Genomic DNA, 10,097 nt, shown 5'->3' with positions numbered 1-10,097 from the left:
TCCCGATGCAGTTCCTGGGTTAGGGAGGGAAAAGGAAATGAGAAGTGACATCAACCCCCCAGCCAGGAACAGCACTTTCAGGGCCCTCCTGCATGGGCCCAACCCAGTTCCCTTCCCTCAGGACACACACACATCTCTACGCCTACCCCACCTTGCTTGTTTCACACTCTCCCCTTGACCTTTGACAAAGCCTACATACACTCTTCCAGGATTAGCTCTTACTCCTATCTGTGCTCTCAGTAGGCCTGAAATCCCGTTACAAGAAGGTCAGCACCTTGAGCCTCAGGGCCAAGTCAAGGGATCAGTAAAACAGTTAACTATTAAGTTGTTCACTCTGCACATGCCATTTCTGGTTTCACAATGCAGAGCAGGACAGGGCACCATAGGGGGTGGGCTGGGCCATCCTTCAGGCCCTAACCATCTGGGGCGCACAGGGATTCAGATCCTCAGAGGAAGGACAAGACAGAGTTGGGTAAGGAAGTCAGTGTGGCACAGAGAATATTCTGCAGGGGCAGAGCCTTAGTGACTCTCAACCTGCTGCACCATCTGCCTCCCAGGTTGGATGGAGACTCCTGCCTCCCCCTCAGCCACTCAGTCAACCAGCTGCTGTAGCCTACCAATTCTACTGCAGAAATGTCTCTGCTTGCCATCCCTCTACCTCCTAACCCAGACTTTTCTGTTTCCTGCCTCCACTTCCTCTCCTGAAGCCCCAGCCAGGCTCAGAGCCTCCCATGCCCTCCATCACAGGTACAACATGTCCACATGCCTCAGCTGACATCAAAGTCCTCTCTCGGTTGTTGGCTCACTCACTTTTCACCTGTTCAACTCCTCCTCTTCCCAGTTCAGCTCCAGCTGAGGAAATGCCAGAGAATGCCCTCTCTACACCTCTGACTGTGACATTGTCATGGCTAAGGGCAATGCCAGCCTGCCCTCACCCTGATCTCTGCCCACTGTGTCTCTTTATTCCAGGACCTTGACATCACCCTAACACTTAACTCAAGGACACATCACTTTCCAGAGTCAGACAGTGCCAGGAACTTGGTGCTTCCTATAGTGGGGTTAGTTAGGAAATGAGTGAGTGAAAGAAAAGAAAGAAAAGGAAGGAAGGAAGGAAGAAAGGAAGGAAGGAAGGAAGGAAGGAAGGAAGGAAGGAAGGAAGGAAGGAAGATGTCACTTTTGAGTGGAGGCATTTATTTCTTGACGGTGAAATCCTGGAGTCAAGGGCCGTATGCCATCTCTTAACAGAGGACTTGGCACACAGAGACAGACTTAATACGCAGTCTTAAAACTGAATGATGTCTATTGAACTGAAAAAAATCCCACCCTGAATGGAATAAAATATGAGTAACCATTACTTCTGAGCTAGGACCTGAGCTATCTACCCCTCTCTTGTCTCTACTGGCAGCCAAATGACTTGCACCAATGTCTAGGAGGAAGGACTCAATCCCAGTGAGAAACAAATCCTGGAGGCAGTATCTGGAAGCACAGTTTGCTTAAAGATGTTGTGTGAAATTGGGTTCACTCTGTATGTGAAGGATTGACAAATTCCTGTATTTGGAAAATAACATTTTTCTAGGAATTGCTTTCAAAGTTTCCTGCAGTTACTGTTTATAGGACACTCTCAGCAGCACTGGAGGATTTCACGGCAGCCATGCTGGAATATAGTCATCCCAATGAACAGCCACCTTATGTGTGCTTTACATTTTACATACCAGGTAATGTTCAAATGCCATGTATTGTGTATTTATACAACAAACTGGATTTTCTCCCCAAAGCAATTTAAGGTCCTCATTTTTATGTATTTGCCCATTTGGATGACTGGACCCTAAGGGTAATATTAAGGTATATAGAGCCCAGATCATACGTAGTGTTTGGACACCTGGGAAAATTGTCAAGTGTACATGACCAGTACCATAGAGTCAATAATTCATTTGGTTGGTGAAAATAATAACACAGATAAGTCAAGTTCTTTATGAAGCCCCTAAGAGACTGTAGGAAACTTTCCTGTGTATGGCTGAAATATTTGAGGCATGCAGGAAGCTGAGTACGGAAACCCATGGAATGTAGTCAATGGTGCCGTGGGGAGGCAGAATGGGGAGTTGAGTAGAAAAGGCTGGTTTGACATTGTGTGTAATGAAAACTTTTGAGTGCATCCTGTCTTTGACTTTGACAGCACTTGAAAATTATATGTGAGAAAATCTAATTCTGTAAAGTCAGACTCACAAAATGAAGAACTCACAAGAATACCCTGAGCTATGGAACACCCACTGATACTGAATTGTGGATGGAGATTGTGTAAGAGCAATGGGTCAAAGTCTCCATGGCATTCAGTGATTACCAACTTTCTTTGCATAGAGACACATACCTCTTTCCCAGCACTCCAACATGCCAGGACATATCTACAGAAACCCACATAAATGTAGCAAGTCACAAACATCAAGTATGTACTCCCCAAATAGCCCCTGCCTCCTCCCATTCTGGTACAAGTGCCTCACCTCCATCCTCCTGAGAAGGGCAGGAAAGCATGGCTGTGTTGAGAGGAACCCAGTGCAAACCGGGAAGGGTCAAACACCTGCAGAGGGAGCACCAGGGCCAGGACAGGTGTGTTCAAGCCCTTCCTTCCAATCATCCAAGGGACAGCACACCCAGAGGTGGGCCAGGAAGAGGGTTTGACCTGGAGAGGTCATCCCACCTCCTCCTCCCAAGGTCATCATACCTCTGGGTTTGGCCACACCTTTGGGTTGTGGTGAAGGGCATAAAAGGAGAGCGTCACTAAGAATCCTGTGGGGCAGAATAGAGAAGGCTGGACATACATGCTAGTGGGGCCAAGGTGCACCCACATACAGCTTGCAGCCACCGTGAGAGCCTTTCTCATCACTGTGAATGGAATGACAGTATTGCAGAAGAGGTGGGGCAGATATAGCATAACAGGTACACATGTGTGCACAGGTTAGTAGATTAACCAAGACCAGGCCAAAGCAGGGAAGAACTGGAGGCTTACATTTTGGAGCAACTCACGGGACAACTCACATCAAGTACCATCCATGAGCCCTTGGGGAATATACATCAGTTTTTCCATCCTCACAACGACCCTCCAGTGAAGGCTCAGAACTCTTTTGTTCCCATGAAGCTCCTGAGCCTCAGAGAGGCTGAGCACCTTGCTCTGAGCGCCCAGCTAGGATGTGGCAGGACGACAGGGATCTCAGATCTGGTAATCAGCTATTCTCGGCCATCATCCTGAAGCCTCCCTGGAGACTGGACGATCTGAGCCATGATGGTGAATTCTCTGATGTTTCTCATTAGCCTAGACCCTATAAGGAAAGACCTCCTATCCCCCTGCTCTGTCTGATGGTCTCTCAGACACTCATATATCAAAGAATGAGAATATTGGGGGCCTGGGTGGCTCAGTGGGTTAAGCCGCTGCCTTCGGCTCAGGTCATGATCTCAGGGTCCTGGGATCGAGTTCCGCATCGGGCTCTCTGCTCAGCAGGGAGCCTGCTTCCCTCTCTCTCTCTGCCTGCCTCTCCATCTACTTGTGATTTCTCTCTGTCAAATAAAAAAATAAAATCTTAAAAAAAAAAAAAGAATGAGAATATTAAAGCAAAACCCAAAGCTGCATTCAGGGGCTGACATGTATTTATTTCTTGGATTAAACACTGTGGGAAGCATACCATATACCTCATCTGACAAACAAAGGAAATATTGGTTTTCTTGAGGGAGAAATGTCTCTGAAAGACATGCACCAACTGCCCAGAACATGTGGATTTCTCGCACATGTTCCTGTCGAGTGTTTATGGAGGGAGATTGGGGAAGTTCACACCTTTGGGTAAGGAGCGTCCGTCAGGGAAGCTGATGGGCTTGTTGAGCTCTCTGCAAACACCTGGATAGAGTCGCACATGGTGGTGTAGGGCATCTGGTCCAGGTGGTCCCTAAACAAAACTATCCTGAAGGGCGGGCAAAGCCCTGGCAGCCAGGGAATTCTCTACTTGAAGGGTTGCGCCTCCCGTCTCATGAGCACTCACCAGGTAATGGAGGCACCGTCCCCCAGGAGGCTCTGGATCTCCTCCTGGCATTTCTGCTGATGCTCTGTGTGTGTGGCCAAAGCATAGAGGATCCAGGAGATGCCACTGGCTGTGGTGTCATGGCCCTCAAACATGAAGGTGTCCACTTCCGCACGGAGGTCCTTGTTGGAAAAGCTGGTCCCATTCTCCACCTGGGAAGACACGAAGAGAGGCCAGGGTTTGAGTCCCTCCTCCACACTTGTAAGCAAAGCCTCAGGCCTTCCCTGCCACACTCACTTGGGCAAAGAGGAGGATGTCCAGGAAGTCCAAGTGCCTCTTGCTCCCGACCTTCTCCAGGTTTCCCTCCTCATGCAGCTGAGCCTTCCTCAGCTTGATCACTCGGTCTGTCCAGAACAGTGTTCCCAAGCAGAGCTGAATGCTCTGAGTGCCCAGACACAGACACTCACAGTAGCCCCATTCAGAGTGCCAGGTGGATCAGGAGGAGTGTGGGAGTGGGTGTTTTTGTTGGGGAGGGAGCTCTAGCACCAGGTGCTTGCAGGTCATCACTCCCTCAACAGCAGAGCCCAAGGAGGCTCTGCTTGAATGCAGGTAGGGGCTCTCATTCAGTCTTCACCCATGGGGTGACACATGTAGCTGCTTGCATAGCACCTGGTACCCTAACACCTGCACCAGAGGAGTACCCGGTTGGGTGTTTCCCAGGTCCTGGAAGGGCAGCCAGGGACAGGACTCAGCCTGAGGGTAAGGGGCCAGTCCCTTTGGGATGTGCCTGATGAAGGAGGGGAGCTTCCCAGAGGGCAGATACAACCTGTGTGTTGATGGGCAAGCTGGCAGGCCTGGTGATTCCAGTGGCCTTCAGGGGTCAGTCTGTAGATGATGTCTTTCCAGTAGAAAACATTCATCATCCGAGAAAACACCAGGTTGTTCAGATCCCAAATGGCTTGAAGGTAGGACTGGGAGTTCCTGAAAGGGGAGGATGCAGAATGGACTGGATGGAGGGAGGCATGTGACCTGGAGTATGGTGGGCCTGTGTATGGAGCATTCCTCAATCAATGGGACAGGAGACCCTAGGTGTTTGTCATGTCATTCTTACATCTTTGAGACCCTCAGCCCTTTATGAGGGACTTTGGCATCCAGGTTTCTTCCTGTGGCAGAGAGCAAGGTCTGTGCCTAATGAAGGCTTGGCGCAGGCTGAATCTGACTGTGGCCAGGGGCTCTCGGCAGAATGTGACTTTTTTGGCTGGTAAACATCCAAGCTGTGCTAACTGCCTTTCAGATAGTCCATCCCAGTTGGTAAGAAATAAGACCCTGCAGCTAAGGATGTCATTGACCTATCTGCCTGTTGGTTGCCCTGGTAGCTGAAGGCACACTTCATAAGGGTATCCAAAGTCATCAAGGAAATGTGTCCAAAGATCTCCAGAATGAGTTCTGGCTGAGGAGTTCCTCCCATTTGTCCTGTGGTAGAGGGACATATATATCTTTCTCTACTCCTCCAGAAGGCCCATAGTGACAAGGCTGGACTCTCTCTCTGCCTCTCCAGATATTCTGATGAGATGCCCTCACTTTCTAAAGCAGTTGTGTTTCATCAGTGTACGACCATATAGCCATTTGTTTGTATTCCAGTGAGTATTTTCTCAGAATGTAGTCTGAAAAAGTTAGTTAATTGTTATTTAATTAATCATGATCTCTTACCATCTGACTTAGGAAGAAGTTTAGTGGTAACCACCTTTTAGGAGATCAGAAAACATTGTTCCTCTGGGGAATAAGGGGCAACATTTTGTGTCTTAGGGTTGATGTACACATGAAAAACAGGTGAAGTCCCAATTTAGGGAGCAAGAGTCAAGGCAAAGGAAAGATCAAGGGGGTAAGACTGGAGTTTCTAAAGAAGGGATATCAGGGACTTCAGTTCCTCTCACTCAACAAATGTCAGCTGAGTAGTGAGTGAGAAATATAGTCAGGCTCAGAGGTGATGTTACGGCAAGACCCAGCCCTGGAGGGTAGAGACTTGGTCTCCATTTCACTGCACGGAATGGCTAAAATCCATCAGAAGCCTTCAGCCCTAGCCCAGAGCCCACTTGAGTGACATCATGAATTGTACACCATGCCACTGAAGCTGCTACTGTTCAGGCCAGCCAGGGGCAGTTTGTCCTGTTGTCTAGGGGCATTGGCTACTCTTCCTGTCCAAGTCAAAGACCTGGAACAGGGACAAGAAGAGACACTTTATCCACGATGACTGTCTCTCCTGTGGGCAGTGAGCAAAGGGTGGATGTAAACAGGTGCCCAGATACTTTTTTGTTCCATCCATCCTCAGGGGGCCCTGTCTCATAGTATGATATAAGTTGTGATTCTGGGGGGCATGTCTAATGGATGTCTGAGGGACACAGCTGTCTGAGAGTGGACTTTGTGAACTGTACTGGGGGTGTGAGTGTGCAAGTGAGCAGCGGTTGAACTTACCAGCATCACTTGGACAGAGTCGGCCATGAGCCCCACATAGGGCTTTAGGATGTCATAGTGGAAGGCTGGGGTTAGCATTCTCCGGTGCTGGAGCCACGTCTGCCCATTCAACAGGAGCAAACCATACCCTGGACCACAATGGGTGTGTGTGTGGGGAAGGAACCTCTCAAGAGTTGACTGGGGACAACTGGGGAGGAACCCAGGGTGTCAGAAGAAGGGCATCCTGGACAAGGCAGGAAAGGACAGTGCATGTCAGGAAGGGGACTTCCTAAACCCTGGTGCACAGCTGTGAGATTGAGGTTGAATCAGAGCAGCACTGGTTAATGGAGGACTTCAATGAAAAGTTAGTCTGAGATCATTATGGAGGACTGAGAAGTGAAGTGGGAGAAACTGAGCTGCAGGAGGGCTTCCCTACCATTAGGAAGGGGTGAGGTTTTTATCTGAAGAAGAGAGAGGAAGCTCAATTCAGATTGAGTGGAGTGACTATGGTGCTGGTCACCTCATATTTGTCTGGGCCAAATGGATATTTGTTGGCAACCTAAGCAGAAGGTGAACCATAGTTCTTGTTAAATATACTTACCTATCCAGGGAGCCATGAATCTGTAAGAACCATCAGACTTTGGGTCTGAAAATAAGAAAGGCATTACAAGAAACTGGAGGTGACCAACGAAGACAGGCTGCCCCAGGTCTAGACCATTGTCCCCCATCTCTTCCTGATGATTGTCAGCTGGTAGTTTGTGTCAATCCACCTTCTACTTGCCTTCCAACCAGGACTCTCTGTCTTTCCTGATAGTTACTGTGGGCTCGGGAAGGAAGACTGAGTGTCCCACCACAGAGGCCTGTTGAGTTGGAAGTTGCATCAGTAAGAAATATAGCTTCTGTCCTCAGTGCTAGTGAGAAGACAGTAGCTTGACCAGTGTTCTTTTTTTGTTTGTTTGTTTGTTTGTTTGTTTGTATTCTTACTTTTTTTTGTTTTTGATTTTCTGTGGTGGCTCAGTCATTCCACGTGCCAGCACAGGCAACAAATTGGGGTTCCACGCAAGCCATCATGAATAAGAAATTGTCTTGAGTTCTGGGATCACACCATTGTGGTGAAGAACGTTAGAAAGAAAGAAGGAAGGAATAAAAGGTGGAAAGAATGAAAAGTGGAAAAGAGGGAAGGAAGAAAGAGGAGAGAGGGAAGGAAGGAGAACAGGAAGGTGTGAGTAAAGGAAGGAAGGAAATTAAGAAAGAAAGAAAGAAAGGAGGAAAGAGAGGAAAGGAAGGAATAAAGGAAGGAAGGAAAGAAGGAAGGAAGTAGAAACAAAGAAAGAAAGAGAGAAAGAAAGGAAGGAATAGAAAGAAGGAAGGAAGAATGAAGGATACAAGGAAGGAGAAAGCGAAAAGGCAATTCCTTACAGGTATTTAACCTTTCAAATAGAGTAACTGTATTTGGGTTTCTGCTGGCTCTTGGGCTGGAAAAATGGCAGTTAGAGTAGAGGTGTCAGTAGATATTTATGACTGAGCCAGCAGTCTCTCCTGAAATGTCACAGTCCCCAGGAATGTATCCAAGAGGGAAGAACCCCTCCAACAGACAAGTGGGTTTGCACTCACCCGATCGCCCCAGGATCACCTTCATATAGTCTGGGTCATAGACTATGAGGCTAACCCTGCTCCCCCATAGTCAGCGAGGACTGGTGCATGGATATTTCTCTGCCCTTTCTGAAGCTCTTGTAGCTCCTGACCATTTTGGAGCTGTCACCAAGGGAAAGACAAATCAATAAAACCTTGCTTCCTCTTTAGGTCCAGTGCTTAGAGAGGGGGTGGAGGGTAGGATGCCCACATGAAGATAGTTCTGGTTATCGGCAGTGATTAGGAGTTTGGAAATGTTTCTGATGAGCAAGGCTCTGATAGGGATTCCAGATTTATGGAACTTATGTTCTAGTGGGAGTAGAGGTGGGGAAGTCAATCATGCCCTATACTGAGATGTGTTGTCCAATGACTTAAACAAAGAGGCTTCTCTGTGCTCCCAGGTCATGTCCATTGCTGCGACCACCCTTCTGCTTGGATCCAGTGCAGGGACTGCATGGTGGGAGCCTCTTACCATGAAGTTATGTTACCTCATCCTCCAGGGTCGCTCAAACCTGTGCAGCAGGGGCTCCTGGGGAATCCTGTTTCAGCACAGCTGCCTGCCTCCTTTCCGATTGCTTGCTCTCCAAGCCAGTTGGCTTCCAGAAACTCCCGCTCCTGGGTTGTCAGTAGATCCTCTGGGGACCCCAAAAAGCTAGATAGTGTTCTGCCTGGTTCTTTCTCTCCCTGGGTCACTCTGACACCCACTGGTTTGTTAGGTTTCCAGACAACCGCTTGGGACAGCCATCTCTTCCTGAGAAGATGTGGTCAGGGCCAGCTGAGACTATTAGAGAGGACATGGTGCCCATAGTGGCAGTGGCAGTAACTCTGTAGACTGATACTCAGTGTCTACTGGCTTTCAGGCTGCGGACACTCACACAGTCTGTGCTCCATGGCAGCTGTTTCACCTGGCCCCTCTTAGGAACTGGGGTCACAAAAATGTCCCCAAGTGAGATACCAAGACAGTGGTTGGAAAATAAAGGGTCAGCACAGGCAATCATTTATCAGGTGCTGTGGGCTGTGCTGGCCTGTGGTCTCCAAGACAGGAGGGAGAATCTGGGAAAAGATGAGGCTGTTGGGTCATGGATTCCCATACAGGAGTTCCCCTTTCATGGTTCCTGACTGATTTCAGCCCTATTTAGTGCAGCAGGTTTGGTAACCTAAAAACATGCTAGTCATTCATAGACATTACCATTATCTTCAATTTTTATAATTAGAGTGTAATTGTGACCTTATGTCTGTGCCAGGTGACATTCAGAGATTAGTATAACTCACACAGGACTATACTCATGATCATGATCATCATCATCATGATCCCCATTTCACAGATGAGGAAACAGAGGGATAGAGCAAGTATTTGAAGTATGTGGCAGAACTAGGGTAGAATCCAGGTAGCTTGGCTCAGAGCCCATATGCTTCCCTGTCTAACTTGTCAATTGTCACCTGGCCTGAAAGACTAACTTTAACCTACTGCACATGGCAATCTAATTCCTGACTTAGCCAATAACAGAGGTACCGAATAAATGAAGTCTCAGATTTGTAGGAGGAAGAAAAATCTGGTCTGCAATATATTAGGCCAGCAGAAGCTGAGAGCTGATTGGGCCTTGGGGGTAATAGCAGTTATGGAAGTAGAACTCGTGTGCTTACAGTATCCATACCATTCGTGTAATGGGAGTCAGTGGAGGAAATTTTAGTGGTTGCTTAGGTCAAATCCTAGCTCAGAAAGGTGACAACTGCATCTAACGAAAGGTCTCAATTTCTCCAAACGGACTATCTGGAAGTCATTAGTGCAACAATTTTCATGAAGAAACTGGCCTCTGACTATCTCCCTGTGGCTGATGTGAAGTTTCTGTCTTTGGTTCCATTTAGCTGAAATTGCTTGGCCTCCTCAGCAACATCCCCGGGCTAGGCTTGTTCAATCCACACAACACAAGACAGCCCTTCCTCACATGCCCCCCACTTACTGATTCCCTGCTGAAGGACCAGTACTGACAGAGCTGGAGAGTAAGTACCATC

At 48.1% G+C, this 10,097-nt stretch overlaps 1 protein-coding gene and 1 pseudogene across 1 annotated transcript in view; one reads left to right on the top strand and one right to left on the bottom strand.

Moving 5' to 3' along the window:
* Positions 1–10,097, top strand: part of LOC132000827 (cytochrome P450 4A11-like) — a 62,677-nt gene that overhangs the window by 46,928 nt on the left and 5,652 nt on the right.
* LOC132000830 (cytochrome P450 4A11-like) lies at positions 1,859–7,149 on the bottom strand (annotated as a pseudogene).

Source organism: Mustela nigripes, chromosome 14 (assembly GCF_022355385.1).
Source record: "Mustela nigripes isolate SB6536 chromosome 14, MUSNIG.SB6536, whole genome shotgun sequence".
Lineage (NCBI taxonomy): Eukaryota > Metazoa > Chordata > Mammalia > Carnivora > Mustelidae > Mustela > Mustela nigripes.
Note: the sequence above shows the minus strand (reverse complement) of the source record. Positions and strands in the feature narration are given on the sequence as shown.